Source organism: Mustela nivalis (assembly GCF_964662115.1).
Source record: "Mustela nivalis genome assembly, chromosome: 4".
Taxonomy (NCBI): domain Eukaryota; kingdom Metazoa; phylum Chordata; class Mammalia; order Carnivora; family Mustelidae; genus Mustela; species Mustela nivalis.
The window spans coordinates 57,364,151-57,387,609 of record NC_139023.1 but is presented as its reverse complement, the minus strand read 5'-3'; positions in this window follow the sequence as shown (position 1 = coordinate 57,387,609).

Genomic DNA, 23,459 nt, shown 5'->3' with positions numbered 1-23,459 from the left:
CTAATGATGTTCACCTGACAAGGCTTTGAAGGGATTAAATAAGGTATCATGCTCACGTCTCTGTAATTCATAATGTGCTATATGAATGTGAGGCATATAATTATTATGCCCTGTGTTAGTTTATGTATAATTTATGTCAACAGGTGGCAAAAAAGCATGTTGTGGGTGGAGGATTATATGGAAGCCACTGTACTAAGATCTTTAGAAATACAACGTCCTCTAATTATTATAACCACCCTGTGCAGAATGTAAGATCATTTTTACTGGCTGGGTAGTGAAACTAGTTGATTAGCAAACGATGACTAGCATTTATTCCACACTCACTATATGCTAGTCCCTGATCTAAATGCTTTAGCTGTATTTCTTCATTAATGGCAATGGTTCCATCAGCCATACAGTATAAAAAAGGTTATCCTTATATTATAGATGAGGAAACAAAAGTACACAGAAACTTAGTCAGGCATACAGCTGGTAGGTGATAAAATAAGATTTGAAGGCAAGCAGTCCGACTTTACAGTCTGAACTCTTACCTATAACATTATATGGCTATGTGATGACTTGGTTATAAGAATTTATTTCTTTAGTTTCTAGTTGCTGTGTTCACTTCAAATTAACTCATGAGAATATTTCATGAGATATAATATCATTTATATGTGTTGCATCATTTCCAAAGACAAGGGATATATTATTTATTCAAATAAATTTTGTTGAGGAAATAGTACCATTAGCACAGATATCATTAATTTGCCACCATTAGTAAACATAGGTCTTAAATTGGGTCTGTAGCCAGCATTTGCATATTAATGCATCTATTTATTAATGTATATATGTACTCCCATAAAGCTGAGCTGCTACTTCATGATCCTTCTGTGCAGGGCACAACAATCAGAAGACATACCAGTCAAGTATCTAAAAATAATTAAATGGTGGTGTGAAATCATTCCTGCTGTAGACCTATGTTCATAATCTCTAAAAGTCTTTAGAGCTTTGAGAACCCAGATGGCTAGAGCCTTCCTTTTTCTAACCCCCACTCCTTTTCATTTTTCCAAGATATATTCTCCCTTTTAGAGAGCATCCCCTAGTCCTTAATAGAAAAATTACTCTTAGATCCTTGTATCTCTAGCCAGCATCCTGATCAGCTGCTAAAGAATCACCTTGGTAGAGATAGAGCAAGGGCGAGAGATGGTAAAACTTGTAAAAACAGAAGGAGATATTTAGCCCTGATGTGTGTGTTGTGTATATACCTGTCTACCTACACTTTATATATGTGTGCAATTTATATGCATATATATGAACACTTTGATTTAGAATTGGTGTCACTTGTAATAGTAAAAGGATATACCTCCTTTCTAAGGTATAGCTAAGATGTATGATTTATTTTCACAAACAGTTTTTTAAAAAGACCAGTTTTTAAATTATATTTTATATTATATAATGACAGTGACCTGCCAGTTCACTAAAACCACATTTAGTTTTACCAATTTTCTCCATCATGTCTGGGTTGGAAGTCTCGTGGATCATTTCTGTGAGTTTGCTAACAGGCAGAGCCAACAAAAGGAAACAAGTCTTCTCCACACTTTGACGAAAGACTCTGTCCTTCACCAGTCCTAAATAGGGAGGCCAGGGGCGTAAAACTGAGAAATTGTGTGCCAGCAAAGGATTATATAAAGTCACTGGGATATATTTCATTCTGCTTTTCACTTTTAGCTACCTCTCTCCCTTTTCCTAGAACAGATTTTCCTCTGGCTTTGAAAGATGCTAATGGAGCGTTATTAGTCCAGGAAGAAAATTGCCCTGGAGAATCATAATGACTTCACCGCTGTGGCGACATCAAACCAGACCATTTAAGAATAATGGGGTTTTAGTTCCTGTAGAGGGAGTTGGATTGCGGAGATAAATGGCAAGTGTAAGTCCCATGACATGTAAGACAGAGAAGCAGGACAGCTTTGGAGCTCCTTCAGTTGCTGAACTTGGGTGTGTGGCCACCCGAAAGCTCTCCTGACATCTAAGATTTGAAGAAAGAAATTAAATATTTAGGGCTGACTTCAGCTCTTTCCTAACCTTTCCCTGGCTTTAGGAGGTAAAAGACTCCACAGAGAAAGCAGAACAAAACGAAAAGAAACTCAGATGCACTCCTTTGTAAATCTAATGCATTTAATGTCATAGTTTTTCTAAAGGTCTTTAAGAACTAAGACATACATAGATGTCTGGACTTTATAATATGATAAAACACAAACAAAAATGGGAAGGTTACAGGTGGGGTTCTTGATGTCCAAAATGTGATTATTTGCATACCATTAGGAGATCCATATTTGAGATTCTGTGTGCTTTCTTATGTATATATTTATTTATTTACTTACTTGCTTATTTTGAATTCTAAGTACTTTTTTAACCTGACCTATCAGACCACTGGAGAGCTAGTGTGTAGAGCTTTCAGGGCACAATAGCAGAGTGAGCACTGACATGTATTTAAGGATCTTTTTACTCCTGAATTCTAAGATGGAAAGGACTCTGAACCTGTTTTTGTTCAGGGCAGGAACAGGGTAAAGATCTTCAGATCAGCTGTCCAAGTCCTATAGAAAAAGACAGAGTCATAGTGAGGGAGCTAGAGGGAGGGAAAGAGAGACAGAGAGAGACAGAAAGAGAGAGAAGAGAAATAAATGGGTTTTGAGTGAAGATGACTCACGCTTGTACCTAAAATACTACCTCTTCTCCAAATTTGGCTCTGGGTGAAAGATTGGTTATCGACATCATGGGTGTTGGAGTTCCATGGACCACCATACTTTGAGTACTTGGCTGGTGATGTATTAGCTGTGTGATCTTGTTCAAGTTACAGAACATTGCTGAGGTATCAGTTTTTAATCTGTTAACCTCAGAGATTCATGAGAGGATTAAAAAGGATGATGTTTAATATAGCTTTGGGTACATAAGAAGAACTAGTGATATCTGGTGTAGGCACTCATTTTTTTATTGAAATAATACTATGAAACCCTTTGATCTCCTTCCATACTTTTCATGCCCACACACATCAGGGCATGTGAGGTCAAAATTCAACCTTAGGTCTGTTTGAATCCAATGTTCAAGTTTTTACCACCTGTGGATACTCAGTTTGAGGTCCAGACCCACAATTTTCACTGTCTGACCTTGACAAGTATCTCAATTTTTTTGAATTGATGTACCTATAAATAAGAATAGTAAGAGGAAAATGTCTGTATTCATCAGGGATTGATCAATAAATCTGTCAGACTTTATCTTCTAACATGCCTCCACCTTGCTAAGTTTCCATGTTGACTATCTCCTTTCTGATAATAAATTTCATCTTTTTTTTTTAAGATTTTATTTATTTATTTGACAGAGAGAAATCACAAGTAGATGGAGAGGCAGGCAGAGAGAGAGAGAGAGGGAAGCAGGCTCCCTGCTGAGCAGAGAGCCCGATGCGGGACTCCATCCCAGGACCCTGAGACCATGACCCGAGCTGAAGGCAGCGGCTTAACCCACTGAGCCACCCAGGTGCCCCTGATAATAGATTTCATCTTAACAACAACAAAACTAATAAAATATACAAAACATAGAAAAGGAAAAGAAAATACTACAGACCCCTATGTTCTTGGCATCCAGATTTCACATATTAATGGACTCAACAAGTATTGATATGAACAAGCTAGGGCCCTGGGATATGGCAATTAACAAATATCCTGCTCTTGGAGAGTGTGTATTTGACTGACAAATATTAGTGAGGCCATATCTGCATTAAGGATTTCTTTTTTAAAGATTTTATTTATTTAATTGAGAAATAGAAAGGGAGAGTGCATGAGTACAGGAGCACACGAGTGGGGTAAGGGGCAAAGGGAGAAGCAGGATCCCTGCTGAGCACAGAACCTGATGAAGTACTAGATTCCAGGACTTTGAGATCCTGACTTGAGCTAAACCCACTGTGTCACCCAGGCACCCCTGCATCGGGAATTTTTTTTTTTTAAGATTTTATTTATTTATTTGACAGAGAGAGATCACAAGCAGGCAGAGAGGCAGGCAGAGAGAGAGGAGGAAGCAGGCTCCCTGCTGAGCAGAGAGCCTGACGTGGGCCTCGATCCCAGGTCCCCGAGATCATGACCTGAGCCGAAGGCAGCGGCCCAACCACTGAGCCACCCAGGCGCCCCTGCATCGGGAATTTTTAAAGAAGTGATCTGTTACAGATAAAGCTGGAGTCACCTGCCCATCCCACATTCTCCCCCGTAGCCTCCAGAAGAAGGTGTGCATCCCCAACTGAATAATTCTGAGTGATAGTGTGGGTCAAGCACAATCCTGTCTCATTAGACTTGGTAACATTTTTCCATTCATGTTGACTTTCAGAGACACATAGCATTCAGGGGCATTTCAGATGAAGCTCAAGGAGTTCAGGAAGTGCTTAGAAGAAGTGCTTAGAGGTGCCCCTCTATGTTACTTCACTGGAAGTTGTAAAGATCAAAGAAGAAGTGTGTATAAAGAATTTTTCCACTGTAAAATATCCCACAGATACTATGTATTTTTCTTGTGTTGGTCATCTGGGGGCACCACCACATGTTATCTGTGTCATACCTGTCTGCAGAACCTCATTACTTTCTCCACCACAAGGGGCATCTTGGCCAACCCTGGGAAGGCTCATAGAGAGTTACTCCCACTGGAGACCATGGCCAGCAGTCTTTTGTTCCTCAAACTGTTTCCAGTCTCAAGTGAAACATGAGTACCAGGGCAGGGCAGAGGATCTGGCTTTTCAGAAGCTGCACAAAGGTGTCAGATGATATAAATCAGAAGTACTAATGTGAGTCAAGGCTGAATTCTCTGAGAGGCAGGCTTTACCACCTGGAGCAGAAAATGGACAGGAACTGGCAGGTCAATTCCTGTTTTATCCCCACACCCAGCATGTCTGTGCAGAAGCTCCTACGTGCCTGTCGTGGAAGAGCCCCTTCCTGCTCAGCACCTGCTGGGCTTCCTGGAGGTGGGCTAGTTGGCACTGTCATCCCCTTCCACCTTGGCCACTCTCCTTTCCCTCTCACTCTGGGCGCCCTGCCCTTATAACTCCTACTGAAATGTCCGAATGCTAGCCTCACCTCACGCTGAGCCTAGAAAATCTGGGCTCATTTTGCTACCTCCTCCACCTCCTCGTCTTCATCTCCTTGATCACAAATGCCGCCATAGTGGAAGTGAGTCGAGAAAGATCACAGAGCTGCCCTCACAGGAGCACCCAGTATTCCAAAACACCCTCCGGTGTCTGGTGGTCTCAGTGGGTCAGTGTGCTAAGTGCCATCACTGCATCCCCATCTGAAAGATGAGCAAACTGAGACATCAAAAGGGAGCAAAAAGGAAGAGATAACAAGGAGGAATAAAATAGTTTCACCCTTTCTTGCTCAGATTTTATTCAGAGGAAAGACAGTTTGACATGGGTTTAATATAGTGAAGGGCTGAAAGCCTTTTGGTTTTGGTCAGTAATAACATTTATTTTCCTCATTAACCCATTGGTGCCTGATTATAACTGTCCTTAGTGAACACCACTTCTCACTCTCCATCTCTTAGTCCTTCACCACTTTGCAGCCAGATCATGTCAGACAGCTCAGGCTGCAATATCCAAACACCACATACTAGGGGCTCAAAGAGCAAGGATTCATTTCTCACAATTCTGGAGACTGGAAAGTCGACCTTTAATGGGATGGCAATTAGGTTCCTGGTGAGAGCTCTCTTCCTGGCTTATAGATGGCCACCTTCTTGCTCTGTGCTCACATGGCCTCTCTGTGCACAGAGAAAGTGGGAGTGTGCTAGTCACTCTTTTTATGAGGATACAAATCCTACTGGATCAGAGCCTTGCTCATGACCTAATTTAATCTTCTTAACTACTTTAGATACTTATTCCAAAATACAGTCACAATGGGAGTGGAGGCTTCAATATATGAATTTCAGGGGGACACAGACATTCAGTCCATAACACTCTACCCTTTGCTCCCCAGAATTCATGTTCTTCTGATGTGTAAAATGCACTCGTTCTATCCTAGCAGCACTCAAAATTTTAATCTTACCAGTTCTAAAGTCTAAAGTCCACTACATCAAAAACTAAAAAAAAAAAAATAATAAAATTTTAAAATCAAATAAAATTTAAAAAAATAAAGTCTGAAGTCCGAAGTTATATCTAAATATCATGTAAATCAAATGTGGATGAAATGGGAAATGATTCATTCTGGGGCAAAATTCCCCCTCCAGATGTGAACCTGTGAAACCAGACAAGTTATGTGCTTCCAAAATACAATGGTGACACAGGCATAAGCTAGATATTATTTTTCCAAAAAGGAGAAATCATAAGGAGGAAAGGAAGGGGTGACAGGTCTCAGGCAAGCAAAACTCAAGCTAGGCAAATTCCATTAGACCTTAAGGCTGGAGCATCATCTTCTTTGGTTCAATGCTCTTCCCTCCAAGCACAATGGGGTGGCGATGTCACCTCCACTCCTTAGCTCAGTGGGATGGTCCCTACAACATTTGGCTGGGCAACATTGTCCAGCCCATGTGGCACTGGACCATGGCCTTGCCCTTGAGACACTGGGTAATGACATTCTAATTCCTGAAACCAAAGGGATCCTACGTGTGTAAACTAAGGAACAACCAGCCCTAACCACTTGGCCTCTCGTTAATTAGCAGCCTGCAGGTCTCTAGATCACCTTCAAGGTCCTTCTTTCTTTTTCTGGAAGGATTATTCATATTCCCAGCTGGATAGCTATGTTGTCTGGTCCTGTACAATCCCAGAAGTCAGACAGCTTTCTTTCATTCCATTCCTATGCATTCTGTTCCCTTAAGTTTTCTCTGGCAGTGTGTCTGCTAGTATAATTCTATGTCTATTCCTGACTTCTGCTGAGGTGGTTGATTAAATGTGTGTCTCATTCCCACATCCTTATCAAACGGTTGGTCAACCAAACCATTATTGTTCTCTTCAGAACATGCTTTCTCTTTTCTTATAGTATGGATAGGTTGAGAATTTCCCAAATCTTCAAGTTCTAGCTCATTTTGCTTGACTTTTTTTTTCAATTTATTTCTCTCATCTCATATTTTACTATAATAATCAAAAGGAACCACATTGATCCTTTAAATCTGCTTGGAAATTTCCTTAGCTGGAGGAATCTGGGTGGTTCAGTCATCTGGGCATCTGACTCTTGATTTCGACTTGGGTCACGATCTCAGGGTCATGGGATTGGGGCCTGCATTAAGTTCCATGCTCAGTGGAGAATTTTCTTAAGGGTTCTCTCCTTCTCTCTCTGTCCCTCTCCCTGGTCTCTGTCTCTCTCTCTCTAAGTTAAGTAAATAAATCTTTTTAAAATTTTTTCTTAGCTAAATATCTAATTGAATTGCTCATGGGCTCTACCTTCCATAAAATGCTGGAGCACACCTCAGCCAAGTTTTTGCCACATTGTGATAGGGATTGCCTTTTCTTTATTTTCCAATAACCTATTCCTCATTTCCATCTGAAATCTCATCAGAATGGCTTTAAGTATTCATAACCTATCAATAGTTTCTTCGTAGAATTCTAGACTCTTTCTAGCATGCACTTCAAAACTCCTCCAGCTTCTGCTCCTCACCCAGATCCAAAGCCACTTCCACATTTTTAGGTATTTGTTACAGCAAGACTCCACTTCACTGTACCAAAATCTGTATTAGTTGGGGGTCTCAGGAAAAACAACAACAACAACAACAACAACAACAACAACAAAAACATGGAACTGATAGGTGATATATATATATATATACATATATATGTATATATATATACACACACACACACACACACACACATACATACACAAACATATATAGTTGACCCTTGAACAATGAGGGGTTAGAGGTATCAGTCCTCCACAAAGTTAAAAATTTATGTATACCTTTTGAGTCTCCAAACTATTGATGACTTGCTATTGACCAAACTCTTACTAATAGCATAAATAGTATAATAATACATACTCTGCATGTTATGTGTGTTATATTCCATATTCTTACAATAAGGTATAGTTAAAATGTTATTTGAAATATCATAAAGAAGAGAAAATACATTTATGGCACTATACTTTATACATTTTAAAAATCTGCATAGAAGTGGACTGGCGCAGTTTAAACATGTGTTGGTCAAGGGTCGACTGGCAAGGGTCATTTTTTATATAAATAAAATAAAGAATTGGACAATTGGTTCAAGCAATATTATATATTATATTATTATAGTATGTTATATTTGTTATTATGTCTTTATAACATATTATAGGTATTACTATGTTATAGTATATTAATATTACATTATAAATATATATGAACATTATAAATATACATGTTATTATAGTATATTAATATTATAAGTATGAATATATTATATAAATTATATATAAATGTAAATTTATATATGAATAACAATGTATTATGTTATATATCTTAAATTATAATAAATAATTAGAGAATTGACTCGTGTGATTATGGAGGATAATAAGTGACAAGCCCTGACATCTTGCAATTGGCAATCTGAAGAAATAATAGTGTAGTTCAGGCCTGAAGGCTGGCAGGCTTGAGACCCAAGAAGAGCTAGTGTTTCAGTTCAAGGGCAAAAGCAAACAAAACAAAATGGAAACAAAAACAAAAGTGAAACAGTGTCCGAGCTGAAAGGCTTCATTTACCACCAGGCTGAGTGACTTTTCAAACACAAGTCCCTGGTGATCTGGGTGAAGTTGTGTTCCTCACAGATGACATGTTGAAGTCTTGACCCCCAGTATGTCCAAATATGACCTGATTTGGAGCAGAGTAACTGCAGGTGAAATTAGTTAACTTGAGGTCATTCTGCCAAGGAAGGGCCCCTGAGCCAGGATGACTGATTTCCGTATGAAAAAAGCAATAATACAATGCTATGCAAAGAGACAAAGGCACAGGGAAAGGCCACAAGGAAAGGAAAAGTGAAGATGGGAGATTGGAAGGAGGCATCTGGAAGCCAAAGATCACTAAATATTGCCAGCATGCCACTAGGAGCTAGGACGAGGCAGGAAGGCATCCCCTCCTCCCCACCGCTTCGTTTCAGACTTCCAGGCCCTGAAACTGCACAACAATACATTTTCTGTTGTTTCAAGACACCCAGTATGTGACACTTTATTACAGCAGCTCTGGAAACTAATACATTGGCTTATAAACATTTACTGACTTTCCATGTTGCATAGGCTTAAGTCCACTTAATAGTGTAACCTTCAAGGTCCCCTAACTGCGGGACCCTGTCTTCCATGGACAGATTTTTCCCCTCACAGCCAGTCAAGACTCAGCTACAGAGGGCCCTTCTCAGTTGCTGAAATGGGCCCCGAGTTGTCCCAGCTTCTGTCCTGATCACACCGTTCAACTGGCAAGGAGTCTGTTTCATCTTCTTCCTTCTCACTGTCAGCGCAGTTCACCAGTCAGAATCTTATTCGTTCTCCGCAGCTGAGGTCAAATAAAATCACCTCTAGGAAAATTCCTGTTTGCCTCTGACTTCTTAAGAAGTAACCACTCCTTCCACTGGTAGTAGAAAATTGTCATTGCCTTTGATTAATACTCATTTCTTACTACTTTATTTTATTCAGGTATGTAGTTACTACAGCATCAAACAGAATATGTAGTGCGTGGTAAGTGCCCACGCATTTATTTGACAAATAGTACTGAACACGATGTTCTAGGCTTTGTTCCAAGACAGCAGAGTGTAGGTTCATGCAGAACTTACACAGACTAGTGGAGGGCGGGGTACAGACAGTAAATAAGTGGATACACGAATACATGAATTTTTGGCATGGAGAAGAAGCACAGAAATATGAAAGAGGGCTTTGTGGCAGAAAGTGGACGATGTGAGGCTTGGGGGCAGCAGGTGGGAGGGAAGAAAGTTAAGGACTTCCTCACTCCAGAGGTATTTCTGAGTGGAGACCCACATGACAGAGGGAGGGCAGCATTTGCAGACCCATTGGAGGGGCCCCCAGAAGACCATGACGGGGGTGGGCAGAGGATGAAGAGAAGAGTGGTGCAGAACTAACTTTGAGTGGGTAATGGTCATTCAAGGATCTGGGCGGGTTTCTTTGTGAAATGGAATAAGAATGGAGAAACTTCAACTCATTTCTGGAGAAAATACAGAATTGGGAGGTAATCAGAAATCTCTTACTAGTGTTTTATCTGTGTTTCTTTTGCAAGTCACTGCAACCTGTTTGTAGTATAACTGACTTCCTCTTCGTTAATCCCTGTCATTTAGACCCATCCAAGTATCAGCTGAGCTTCTGTAATAGGCCTCTAGTGGTCTTGGTTAACCCTCACACTGCCCCAGATGTGTCTTCTCACGCTGGGTGGGCCGGGTAGATCTAGTTCCTGTGCAGCAACCGAAGCACCCTGTGTCTTCATTCAACTGAGGGGGCTCGTGTGTGTTTGCTCCTGCTCACGCTTCTTGCCCATCAGAGAGTGGGAAGGGCTCCATTCTACCTCCTGCACCTGGGAGGTGAGGTTCCTGCCTCAGCACAGGCCTGTCCTCCACTTTGGGAAAGAGAAACACCAGGGAGTCACACGTGCTTGTCACAGTATCAGTGCAGAGCTTGTCATGCAGGTGAGACTCATCTGCCTCAGGAAACATCAGGAGCAAAAAACGAGTGGGGGAGCATTACCACCTCTGCCCTGCATACTCATGTTCAAAACAAGTTGGTGGGAGTCCCTATGGTTCAATGCCTCATTCAAAGTCACAACCCACAAATGTATCCTACCCTGTCCTGACTCTCTCCCTCTCTTTCTGTATACACACATGTATACATTTCTCTCTCATGGTTGCTGTCTGTGTACATTTGCATGTGTGTAAGTGTGTGTATATATATATATATACACACACTTACACACATATATATGATGTACATATTATTATGTGTATTGTATATATTTACACACATTTAGTAATTCTGGCAAGTGCCAATATTTGTCTTGTGAACAAGGGAATTAATCTACTTTAAAGGTCATCTTTAAAAAAGTTCACTAAGACAAACAAATGAAACCCCAACCTAAAAAAAAGTGAATGATTACTGTATTTGAATGCTGATTTTTATTTTTTCTTTATTTTTTCTTTTTCCTAATTAACTGTATTGAGTTTTCTTCCTATATAAAACTTAGAATAAGAACAAAAATAGTAAAGCTATTTTCATTAAAAATTAAAAATTAAGAGCTCTTTGAAGTTTACTGGCCATGAGTTATTCCTGCTTTGGACTGCAGGCAGCTAAGGACTCATTGGTAATTACACCATGGCTACAGGGCCATGTTGCTATCTCCTTCCTGGTTAGAATGAAAACAGAGCGTGTTAGATGAATGCCTCACTTAACACCCACCTTTTCTTTATGCAATCATGAAAGTCTTTCATTTCCTCCCTCTACTTTGTTTCATCACACATATTGTTACTCTGACATTATATTGTTTTACCTTGTTCACCTCTCAATGGAAGGTAAGTTTCATGACAGTAGGATGCTCTTTTTTTTTTTTTTTCTCTCCTACAGCTGGAAGAGTTCTTGGCACAGAGTAGGTACTCAGTAAATATTGTGGAATGAATGGATGACAGAAAGAAGAAACTCATTGTCCAATGAATAACTAAGGTGTGTTAGATGGACATTGAGTCCTTTCAGTTACTCGGGGACAGAGGTATGACTGTCTGCAGTTTACAGATGAGAAAAAAGATGATCAGGATGGTGGTTTTCATGGCAGGGGTGCCATCTATCTGCTCTGCTGGACTAGGAGGTCCACAGTATTTCTGTATTTGCACCAGACCTTAGCTTACTCTGTCCCTGAGCCTCACTACCATTCTCCACCCCATCTCCCCAGATCCTTAGAGCTGAACCATGGCTTTCCATAACAGTCTCCCACCTTGCACAGGCTGAAGTCTTAGCCCCCAAACCACTTAAGAGACTTTAATACTGCTTCCTTGTGATATCTCTTCCTGTTGCAGACTATCCCCATGTCCCTCACCTCCATTCCCCCTCCTTTGCCGTGTGATCCCTGCTTGGTCCTCCAACATCCACCAATCCATCCAGAATGATTTCACACACTCCCAGCAATGCTAAAGACATCTGATCCCTTCCAGTCCAGACCTGAGACTGGCAAGCTAATAAAAAATATGGCTAAGGAGGGAAGTCATAAAAATGACACACACTTGCAAATACGTATGCTATAAGCATTTTAATTATACATTCTTTGGCCAATATTTTTTTATTTAATACCATGGCCTGTTATTTGAACTTGAATATTGTGATTGACATTCTGTTTATTCTATCTTGAAAAAAAAAACACAGTCATAATGAATTTTTTCCAACTTGTAACTCCCATTTCTTTCAAGTATCTTGTATATACTTGCAAATCAATCTGTGAGCAGAGCTTAATGTTTGTAATTTCCTTCCAATCTTTAGCTTCCTCGCACTACATTCAATATGAATATTTTTAGTGAGTCATCTTTGATAAGTTCTTCAACTGAATTTTCAAAGAAAAAAACATTTCTTTTTATATTTATTTATACCTGTTTAAATAACATTTTATTAAATTTTGAAATTAACACAGAAGTACAATTATCATAGATAGTTTAGGGAACAAGCACTTAGAACTCCTAGGAAGCATATAATTCAAGGAGTTAAAGCAAAATAATATGATGTACTAGACAGTTGTCTCATTGCTTAACATTAGTGAGCCATGGCTATCAGATACCATGTTTTTCAAAAGGTTATCAGGACCTAGGTTTATAAAAACGTCTACTGGAGTGGATTTTGCCTGTCTGACTGTATTTCTTCCCAAGCCCTGTTGCTGGCCATTATCCCCAGTTCTCCATACACCAGCTCCTCTACTAACATGTCAGCTGTCTTAAGGCATTTCTCTGAGGACTTCTAAATCTTTGCAGATACCATATCACCAACGTCTTGTTAGACTCCTGGCTCACTCTGATTTTCCAGAAATCTCAGGCCATATTTTTTACAGAATCCTATCTGAAATGCACAAAGAGTGTCGCACACTAATTCCCATCCTAGTTGAGTATGCTGAACCTTGAAGAGAGAAAGCACATTTAATTCAGATAAATGCACAGCTCACTCTCCCGCCCCCACCCAATCAGGCAATTACAGCACCGGGCCAGAATTTTCTTCCACATTTTGTACATAAAACATAATTCTGCCACCAGCTGCTCACCAACATTTTGTTGTCTCCTCAACAGACAACAAAATGACAAAACAGATCAGCAGAGGGTGATCTGCCAGCATAACCAATGAGATGCAACCCCCCTCCAGCCAGCCTGTCATTAGGAAGCCGTTTTCTGTTTCTAAAATAAACCCTCTGAAATCATTGCCTTCCTGCATCTGTGCTTCCACCTAGAAAAGAGAGATGTTCTCCTAACTCACAGGTGTTGGAGTGTGTGGAGGGAGGTCGAGGGAGGGCTCTATATCAGCAGGAAGGGCATGGGGCGGTGATTCAGGTAGGGAGTTCAGGGCTTACGTTTTCATACACACAGAATGAAGACCATTTTGATATTAAGTATCAGGAGTGTTTAGTAATATGACCACCTGATCTGGGAACTTATCTTCTCTCACATCAGCTCTCAATAACATTTTTCCATGTTACTGATTTTCCTTCTGAGTTGACCATACCCTCCATCCACATGTTCCTATCTTCCCAGTCAGCCCTCTTTTCTAATATTCATCCAGGACCTACCAGTGTAAGATGCTCTCCATGTGTAAAAGAAGGATTAGGAAGGAGGCAATGTTTCAAACCCAAAGCAGAAGTGGTTGCTTCTGTCCTGCAAGGAGGTGGCGTAATAGTGGGGATGCAAGTATTAGGGTCCCTTTCCTTGTCAGGGACAAAAGGGCAGAGAAAAAGGAAGGGTATGTGGAGTCCTTGCCAGATCTACTGTGCCTCTGAGGTACAAGCCTAGGGTAAGGTGGTCCACCACATCCTGGAGCTTATTAAAGAGATGAAGAAATTGGGTTTTGGGGGACCATGGGCAGTGGGGGTCAAGTGCCTTTAGCAGGGCGTAGATAGTAGCTGAAGTTCTGGATAATCCTTCTGGTTCTGCTCCAAAATTCAATAAAGTCAACAGGCATCCACAAACCTTGCTGAGCCAAAATTTGCTGGGGGCTCAAAAGAAAAGGGCTGGATTCTGTGTGGCATGCATCAACATGAAAGAGACTATAAGGTTATGGGTGAACATAACTCATTTAATGTGGTTTTAGGAACAAAGGTGACCCAGAATTTGTTTGTCTGCTTACCCTCACTTCATTCCAAGTCACGGGAAGTCTGAATCATGCATGCATGGGTGTGTTATAGTGCCTGGCATGGGGTCAAGCAAATCGCATCTGAATATTTAAGGACTTGGCACCATACCTGACATCTGTGCATACTCAAGAATGCCTATAACAGATTTCTGATCCTTATTTGGCAGGTGGCAAAGCTAAGACTTAAGGAAAATGTTGTGATTAACTTAAGGTCACAAAATTAAAAGCAAAGCTGTAGGGAAGCCAGGCATTCCTATTTCTACAGTGCCAAGATTTGTTAAGAAGATCTGAATATCAAAAATATTGCAGGCTCTTTAATTTATATAATTATTACACCATACCACTACCTTCATTATATATATATATATATATATATATATATATATATATATGCCATTTTACTACATGCCATTTTTTTTCTGTGATTTTAGTCCATTTCTTTCTCATTACTAAACCCTGCATCCTTCAAGATGAGGGATAGCTATGGCTGTGCTCTGCTTGTCTAGGGTCTATGTTCTAGAAAGGGGACCCTTTTAAGGGAGGTTATAAGGTTTAACAATGAAGAAGACAGGTAAAACGAACTGTATTCTGAGAGACAGAAAAAGAAAACTAGAAATCCAAAAGGTGTCACCGTTCATCTCCAAAAGAAGTCAGGGACTTCGAAGAGGAAAACATGAAAGAGAGAACTTTGTGATTTTTTTTGAACCATTTTCCTCTCTGTCCTGTGATTATAAAGTCTATATGCTTATTTGCATGATTAAAAATATTTATGAGAAAGTGAAAATGGCCCATGTTGTTCTATTACAGAGCAGTGAAGAGTGTTAAAGTCTTTATGACCTTATTCCATTATCCAGCAAGACACAGAAGGGAAAGAACTCACACAGATAGTATAGGTGGTGTTTGCTTCAAAGAGCAAAGAAAAACAAGGTAAGGACTGGGAATTGCAGCATAGGAGAAGGATGGTACAGGCCTGGAGAGTGGTCCTTGGGGTGAAGGAAGGGGTGCACACGGTTCCCTGGTATGAGTATCTATTCCTTTCCCCCTGTTTTCTGTAAGTCAATGCATATAAACAAAATTTTTAACTCTTAAGTTCCTCTTGGAAGGAAATACCATTATTTAGCAAATGAGTAGATAGTTGACCACTTAAATGTGAAAACACAGGATTCAGAGTAGAATCTAAAGGAGACTTCAGAACAAAGGAGGGCCAAATTGTTATGCCCAAGAAAATGGACAGGATTTGAAATGTTGTTGGGTTCCCACAGGACAGTTGGCATGAGGGCAGGGGATGCAGCATTGGGTGGCACAGCTCGGCTATGGGGATTCCTTGGTCAGGGAAACCCAGAGATCTCCACTGGGATGGCTAGGAAGAGGTGGTCCTACTACTCAATGTCCACTGTGACACTGGCTTTTGAATCCCCCTCTCGCCAAATTCTCAGTAGAGCTGGCTTTCTACACAGAGGCCTTAAGAAAGTCATTTGAGTTGCTTCATAGTTACCAAAATCCAGAGTCAAATTAGCACTGCCTACCTAGAAACTTTAATATAGACAAGTTAAGAACATTCACCACGGTAAAAGGCACACACGAAGGCCTTCAGGGAGTGTATGAACACAGAGGTGTGTATGAACTTGAGTAGTTCAGCATCCTGGGAATTTGCAGACATTCATTTGAAGGGAGGGCACTGGACTTTCCACATGTCATGAAATCAAGGGTTCGAAGCCGATTTTTTTTTAAAGATTTTATTTATTTTATTTATTTATTTGGAAGAGAGAGGAGAGAGAGAGAAAAAGAGTATAAATACAAGTGGGGGGAGGGGCAGAGGGACAAGCAGACTCTCCTCTGAGCACATAGCCAAACATGAGGGCTCAATTTCGGGACCCTAAGACCATGACCTGAGCCAGAGTCAGAGGTTTAGCCATCTGAGTCACCCAAGTGCTCTGAGGCCAATCATTACTTAACTCCTAAGAAACTAGATCATTTTAGCTGACACTAGGATTATATATATTTGAAACACCCCAATTCATTTCACAGACTTTTTTTTTTTAATGTAAAGTGTAAGTGTTATTAAAACAAATATATAAGATGAACAAAAAGTATATTATTAAAATAAATGATGGCATATTTATAGAATGGCATGCCATTAAAATTTAGGAAGGATGTTACTGAGATCTCCCTCTAAGTTGCCTTAGCTCATGGCCAAGCAGAAGCAATACCCAGTAGTGTCAGGGGATCGTGCTCAGTTCTGGTTAGACTCCCTGCCTCACTGCATCAGAAATTCTATCAGTTCACCTAGAGCCCTGTGCCTGGAGGTGGTGAACAAACTCCCATGGTCACCTTGAGCATTCCGCCCAGGTAGAGAGGACCTTGAACTGAGCTAACTCAGGGATACAGAACCAGAGCACATTCTGTGAGGCTTCTACTATATACATAAACCAATCTATTTATCATCTTAATGAAAACAATTCATTTGGTAGTGGACTTTGAAAGGATATTTATTTTTTCTTTTGGTTACCCTGTATCATGTTGTCTCTCTACAATTATTTACTTTTGCATTTTGAGATGCATCAACATATGTTATTTTCAGTATAGTTTTGGGGTTCTGTGTTATTGGGTGGTTGTTGGGGACTAGGCAGGAAACAAAGAACACGGTGAGTGTGGTGGAGTGACACAGTGTATGTGTCCCTATGGCCTGCCTGTCACTACTGTCATTTGTCAAACAGAGCAATGTATCCAAACCTTTCCTAAAACAGTTATTCCAAAACATAAATCTGCCATCAGAAAATCACAGTTGCATTTCCATTTCTGAAAGACAAAAGGAATTTTATGCCTAAATGTTCAGGCTGGGCATACCAAGGGAAGCCCAGCACATGAATTATGAGCCATTCCCCATGATACAATATAGCATGAATCTCCTGGAATATACAGACTTCAGAATTACTTGTGAGTTATATGGTCACTTGCAACTCACAGAAATAAATAGTTTCATTCTAATATCTATATTGTCACCCTGTCTCCTTCATAAAGCTGGCCAGTCTAGCTATAAATTTGACAGTCAATACATTTCTAAAGATTATATGGACTTCCAAGATTTGTTTTGAACACATCTTTAACTTTTTTCCCCTCTTCAGGTTGAGTCAAAGTAAGTGTCATTTGCCTTGCAGGAAACAGAGACCCAAATTAAAGTAAGTAAGTTGAGAACTCATCAACCCAACCACTCATAGATCATTCATTCACTGAAGACTATTTCTGAAAATGAATACCACCTCTTCGATTTACTTGTAATATGCCAAAGACATTTTAGGTAGACCCTCTGAAAATGTGGCTTATTTATCCACATAAGGGAGAACTCCTATGTCACATGTTATTCTGGGCTTTGAACTTTCCAGTGGCATAGTTGTTCCTAACTCCAGTCAAAAACCGTGCAGACAGCATTCTGCATACCTGGATCACTTGGGGTGCCAACTGCAGGGAGGACTTGTCCCCTCTGGTTCTGAGCCTATTGGGTCCAGATACTGCTCTGTTGTCTTGGCAACCTCTCTAATTCCAACAGAAGAGAGATGGGACCCCCCTGCTGTCTCCATCCACACCTGCCACCAGTTTCTGTTGTTGTTGTTTTTCTTGGTTTTTTTTTTTTTGGCTTTTTGTTTTTGTTTTTAACAAAAAGCACAATATCTCTTAAGGTTATAAATGGTTTTATATGTGCAACAATGTATGATTTTCCATGCTGTTGAATATAGTCTTTTTCCTTTTTTTTTTTTTTTCAGTATTCAGTGCAGTGACATTAAAAAAGAGATATGACTAAAATTTAAACAATAGGCTTTGAGAAGATTGCCTTCCATAATGTAGGTGGCCCTATCCAATCAGCCAAAGGCCTGATAGAACAAAACAAAACAAAACAAAACAAAAAAAGTCTTCTTGTGAGTAAGAGGGAATTCTGTCAGCAGATGGCCTTCAGACTTACACTATAACACTGGCCCTTCCTTGGTTTCTACCCTTCTGGTTCACCCTCCAGATTTTGGATTTGTCAGCCTGCATAATTGCATAAGCCAATTTTTAAGATAAATCTCTTTCTTTATATATATACTTTCTATGTTTTGGCTGCAGAGCCCTAATAAAGTGGGTTGGTCCCATCAAAAGAAGAATGCCAGATAGATTTACAGTATCACCACACTGGAATAATAGTGCATCCAACCCATTTCAAAGGATCCTGAGCACCCATTCCATTTGGAAATGGAGGCAGTCTTTGAATTTTGATCCTATGACTCAGCCACATCGCTCTGCCACGACTGTGATCTTGAGTAGGCTAGTCTCTTTGAGTCTCAGTCTTAACATCTATAAAATGGAGATGACAACAGTGCTCATCACATACGTTTGGATATAGATTAATGACATAGTAAATGTAACACTCTTGTAACAGAGCCTAGCACTTAATAAGCACTCAGTAAATGTGAGCTTTACAAAATAAGATTTTTATAAGGAATAGAATATCTGATTCCCAGGATGCTTACTGGATGTCCAGTCTCATGCTTAGTGCTATATGTATATTTATGCATATAATCAACCGTCATAATCATTTCCTCTTTTACTGCTAACAACGAGGTTACCTGCCCTTGATTATATAGTTAATAAAGGACAGAGCCCAATGCCAAACAAGTTTTATCTTCCTCCAGAGACTGTATCCATTTATTTTTTTTTTAATATTTTATTTATTAGTTTGAGAGAGAGAGAAAGAGAGAGAGCATGAGAGGGGGGAGGGTCAGAGGGAGAAGCCAACTCCCCCTGAGCAGGGAGCCTAATGTGGGACTCGATCCTGAGACTCCAGGATCATGACCTGAGCAGAAGGCTGTTGCTTAACCAACTGAACCACCCAGGCACCCAGAGACTGTATCCATTTATGCCACACTACCCAAGCTAGTATATGTAAAACCCTTAGCTCAATGTTTAGGACACAGTTGGTATTCATTAAATGCTTATTAGAGTTGCCATTGTAATTTACTGACTCGAGATTTATTTTCATATTTCTTGAGAAAAAAGAGTCATTAAATTATGGAAAACTATTTATTTGTGAATCTAACTGGGGCCATGTTTTCCTAAGACCAAATAAGGACATACTGTTTGATCAAGATGTATTATTATTATCATTATTGTTGTTGCTGTGGTTAAATATGAATGTTTACATAGGGAAAAATTACCAAGTTGTAAAAGTAATATTGCATGGTATTTATGGGACAACAACAAAGATATGTTAAATTCAGTACAAATGGATCATTTTAATATAATATGTGTAGTTGACATTATAGTAATGAAAACCTGAAATACAGTTAGGAAATAATAAAGAGAGCCTTACTCAGTGTAAATCAGAAAATGTTCAGTTATTATCAAGGACCCTGGCCAGAGTAGAATAGGGAACACAGATGTGATGAAGCCAAAGCCAAGGTCCTTCACCTTCAGAAACTGTTTATAAGCCAAGTGAAACCTTAGGCAAGAGAAGACCTCTAATTTCATTGGTTCAACAAACAGTTCCCTGAAATACTCAGAGCTGAAGCTTCTGTGGCAGTTCTAAACATGCTGTTGATATTCCTCTTGTTAAGAGAGGACTACGTATTCTTCCCTTTTCATCTGGGACAACTTTAATGACTAACTTGAAGCCAACCAAATGCGGCAGACGTGGTGCTGTGTAACTTCCGTGGTTGAGTCATAAAATGTAATCCAGCTTTAGTCTGGTTTCCAGCTTATTTGCTCCTGGCTCCCAAAGTCCCATGTCAGGGGTCTCACTACTATGAGTACCCTATGCTGTGAGCCACACAGAAAGTCTAAGGGCACACTGCAAGTCTCAGCCAGTGCTGAGTGGGTAAAATCACCACCCTATGACTTCAGCCCCACCCACTGAGTCACCTCTGAAGCTGAATTTCTGAGCCGCAGCTCAGGATGTCACTGAAGCCAGCCATTTCTGTTATGCTCTTCCCATATTCCCAATGTATGGAATCAAAGGGCATATGGGGATGGTGGCTGAAGCGGCTAGGTTGTTAGGTAACTTGCAAAAACCTGAACAACACCCTTCTCAACACATGGTCTAAAAGACTTCTCTGGAGAAATTGTCTAGAGAAGTAGAACAATGCCCAGGGCCAAAGCGATCTAAGATTATTAGTTTGATCTTCAGTTTCTGATGTGAAATGTGTGTGTTATCCAGAACATTTCTAAGGCATTTTCAAATAACTGTCTCAGTTTGAATAGTTTTCAAGTATTGTTTTTTTTTTAAGATTTTTTGTTTTTCATAATTCCAAATCTGCTTTCTACCAGGCACTGAACTCGGCTCTCAGACATTTGGCCTCTGTCCTTACATAAAGCTTGTGAGGCAGGTACGATTGTTCAGGTTAGCAGATGGAAAAACTGGACACTTACAGTTAATATTTATGGAAGCCCTACTGTGTGTCAGGCAGTCTCTTAGTACTTTGTGTGGAATTTCTCATTGTATCTTCACAACAGCTCTGTAAGATAGCTGCTATCTACCCTCCCCATGTTATCATTGAGGAAGTCAAAACACACAACAGTTATGTACCCGAGTTTCCCCAGTCAAGAGGTGGTCGTTCAGGGCAGCTTGGGTGTTAGCCAGCTCAGACGGCTAGAACAAAACACCACAGACTGCAAGATGTAAACAGACTTTTATTTCCCAGAGTTCTGGAGGCTGGAAGTCCAAGGTCAAGGAGCCAGCCAGTTCTGCTCCTGGTGTGAGCCTCTTCCTGACTTGTACGTGGCCAGTTTCTTGTGGTATGCTCGTAGGCCGAATAAAGGGAGACAGCTTTGGTCTCTTCCCCTTTGGGGGGCTTGACCCTCATGACCTCATTCAGAGCTACCTCTTATAGTCTTTGTTACATGAGGGGTTAGGTCTTCAGTGTATGAATTTGGGGGAAATAAACCTTCAGTCTGTAATAGTCTGCCTTCAGAAAGTACACTCCTAACAACTGTGTTGCATTCATTGAAAATACACCACAGAACACATGGAAAATGCTTTTTAAAAACGTGTTAAAAATCACAGCATTATATATCCTCTCTGATTAAAAAGTAATGTTTGAAAGTATGCATAGGAAAAGGGAGAAAGGAGATATCAAAAAGAAACAAGTGAGATTTTTCATATATTCTAATCTCACTTCTTTTCTTTAATCTTTAAGATTTTCTGTATTCTGTTGTCTCTACAACACATAAATAAATCTCGTTATAGTAATTTTATAGGCCTTACCTCAAGAGTTTACACATAAAAGACAAATCACTGTTTTTTGAGCAAGAAGATGACATGCCATAGATGACATGCCGTACTTCCATGGCACTGTTCATGTTTGAACACTTGCTATATACATGCTGCTTTCTTGAAAGGTCAGGAGGGTACATTCCACCTGCATGCAGTAAAGCAGATGACTGCCATGGCCACTAGTGTTTTGACATAGGAAAGGAAGGTCACATTCTGGACAGTGACAAGGACCAAGCATGAACCCTGGATAAACGTGTCCATGCTTTTCTCTGAATCTTTCCCCTTTCAGGACCCAAGGAAAGAGAACAAAGGAGAAGGAGAATGAAACATCTCTCCAGAGGCATGGCAGAATTTGGTGCTTAGGCACTTGTCAGAGACTTCACAGACCAGGGAAGCAGGGTGGTGTTAACAGAGAGGGGAGGTGGGAATGAGCCACGGTACCTAAAAGCAAGCTCTACCCACAGAGACTCGCTTTACCCCCATCTCCCAGTTTGAGTATCTGTGTGTTTTGAGATGTGGGAGCTGGGGGTGGAAACCAGACTCTGTGGCTCGAGGTCTTCTGGGAGGGAAGAGGAAGGCCCTGTATTCGAATTCAAGTCTGTGTGGCACTTTAGGCTTTGTCCAGGGCAGCACAGAAATGCTCTGTAGAACAGTCACAACATCTGAATTCCAGGCCTCCTCCTAATGTAAATTAGAGATATGAGGTGGTGGGCAAGGGATTTTACCTTTTGATACCAAAGGACATCAGGAAGTCACTAGACAAAATGATTTCTTCTCTTCTAGAGAAAGTTTTTGAGAACCAAACAAGATGATGTCTTCGGGTAAGAATAGAAGCTTTGAAAGAAAAGCATACTTCTCTTAATTTAATTTCTAACTTCCCTGACGTGACCTGACCTGACCCTAAAAGGGAGTTAGTGTATCGCCTTCAGGTATCACATGAAGTGTGAATTTCCATGTTCTTTTTTACAGCAGAAATATTAATGTGTTTATGTGATATTAATGTGTTTATGTGCTATGGCCCCAGCCCCTGCTGGCTGAGCTGCACAATGTTGGAAGTCACAAAATCCAGGAATCCTAATGCATATTTAGCTCCTCTGCTTTCAGAGAAGGTATTGTAGACATCTATTTATTTACTTTTTAGAGCAGGGTTGGGGGAGAGGGAGAGAGAGAAACGCAAGCAGACTTCACACTCAGCATGAAGCCGATATGGGGCTTGATGTCATAACCCTGAGATCATGGACCTGAGCCAAATTCAAAGGTCAGATGCTCAACTGATGAGCCATTCAGGCTCCCGGACCGTGATCATCTATTGCATTCATTCATATACCATTTCTTTCTCTCTCCTGGCCATATGGCAAATGTGGCGAGGTTTTTATTTACTGAAACTGTTTTTTGACTGTGGCATTTAACAGGGATTTTTCAGGGAATGCTGTGTGCTCCGTATCCAAAGAGCATCTTTCTCCCCTAAAGGAAGAGATGGAAGAGAAGGATTCTTAACCTTCCCCTCAGAGAGATGGTTTGGACAGGGTTCTCAGGAGCTACATGTGGTTACAACTATCTTCAGGACAACAGAACTTGAGAAGTTACGAAATAAAAGATTTAGGAACTAAAAACAAACAAAAGAACAAAAACGAACCCCTTGTTTGGGGATTAAAGAAGAACAAGTAACAGTATGTGAAGAATCCAGATGCTGTCATCAGACAGACTTGGGTTCAAAACCTCTCTCTGCTCTTTTTTTCTGGGCAATAGAGTTCAATACCTCTAAATTTGTTTCCCTAGCCGTTAAATGGGAATAGCAATATGTCTCTCTAAGGATTAAATAGAATAAATGAGTCTTAGCATAGTGTCTGGCATTTTAACTACCTGCAAAAATAGACATCGTTTTAATTAAATGCACATGTTGATGTTATGTTTACTGTGAAGTCTTGCTGCCACAAGCTGTTTGTGGC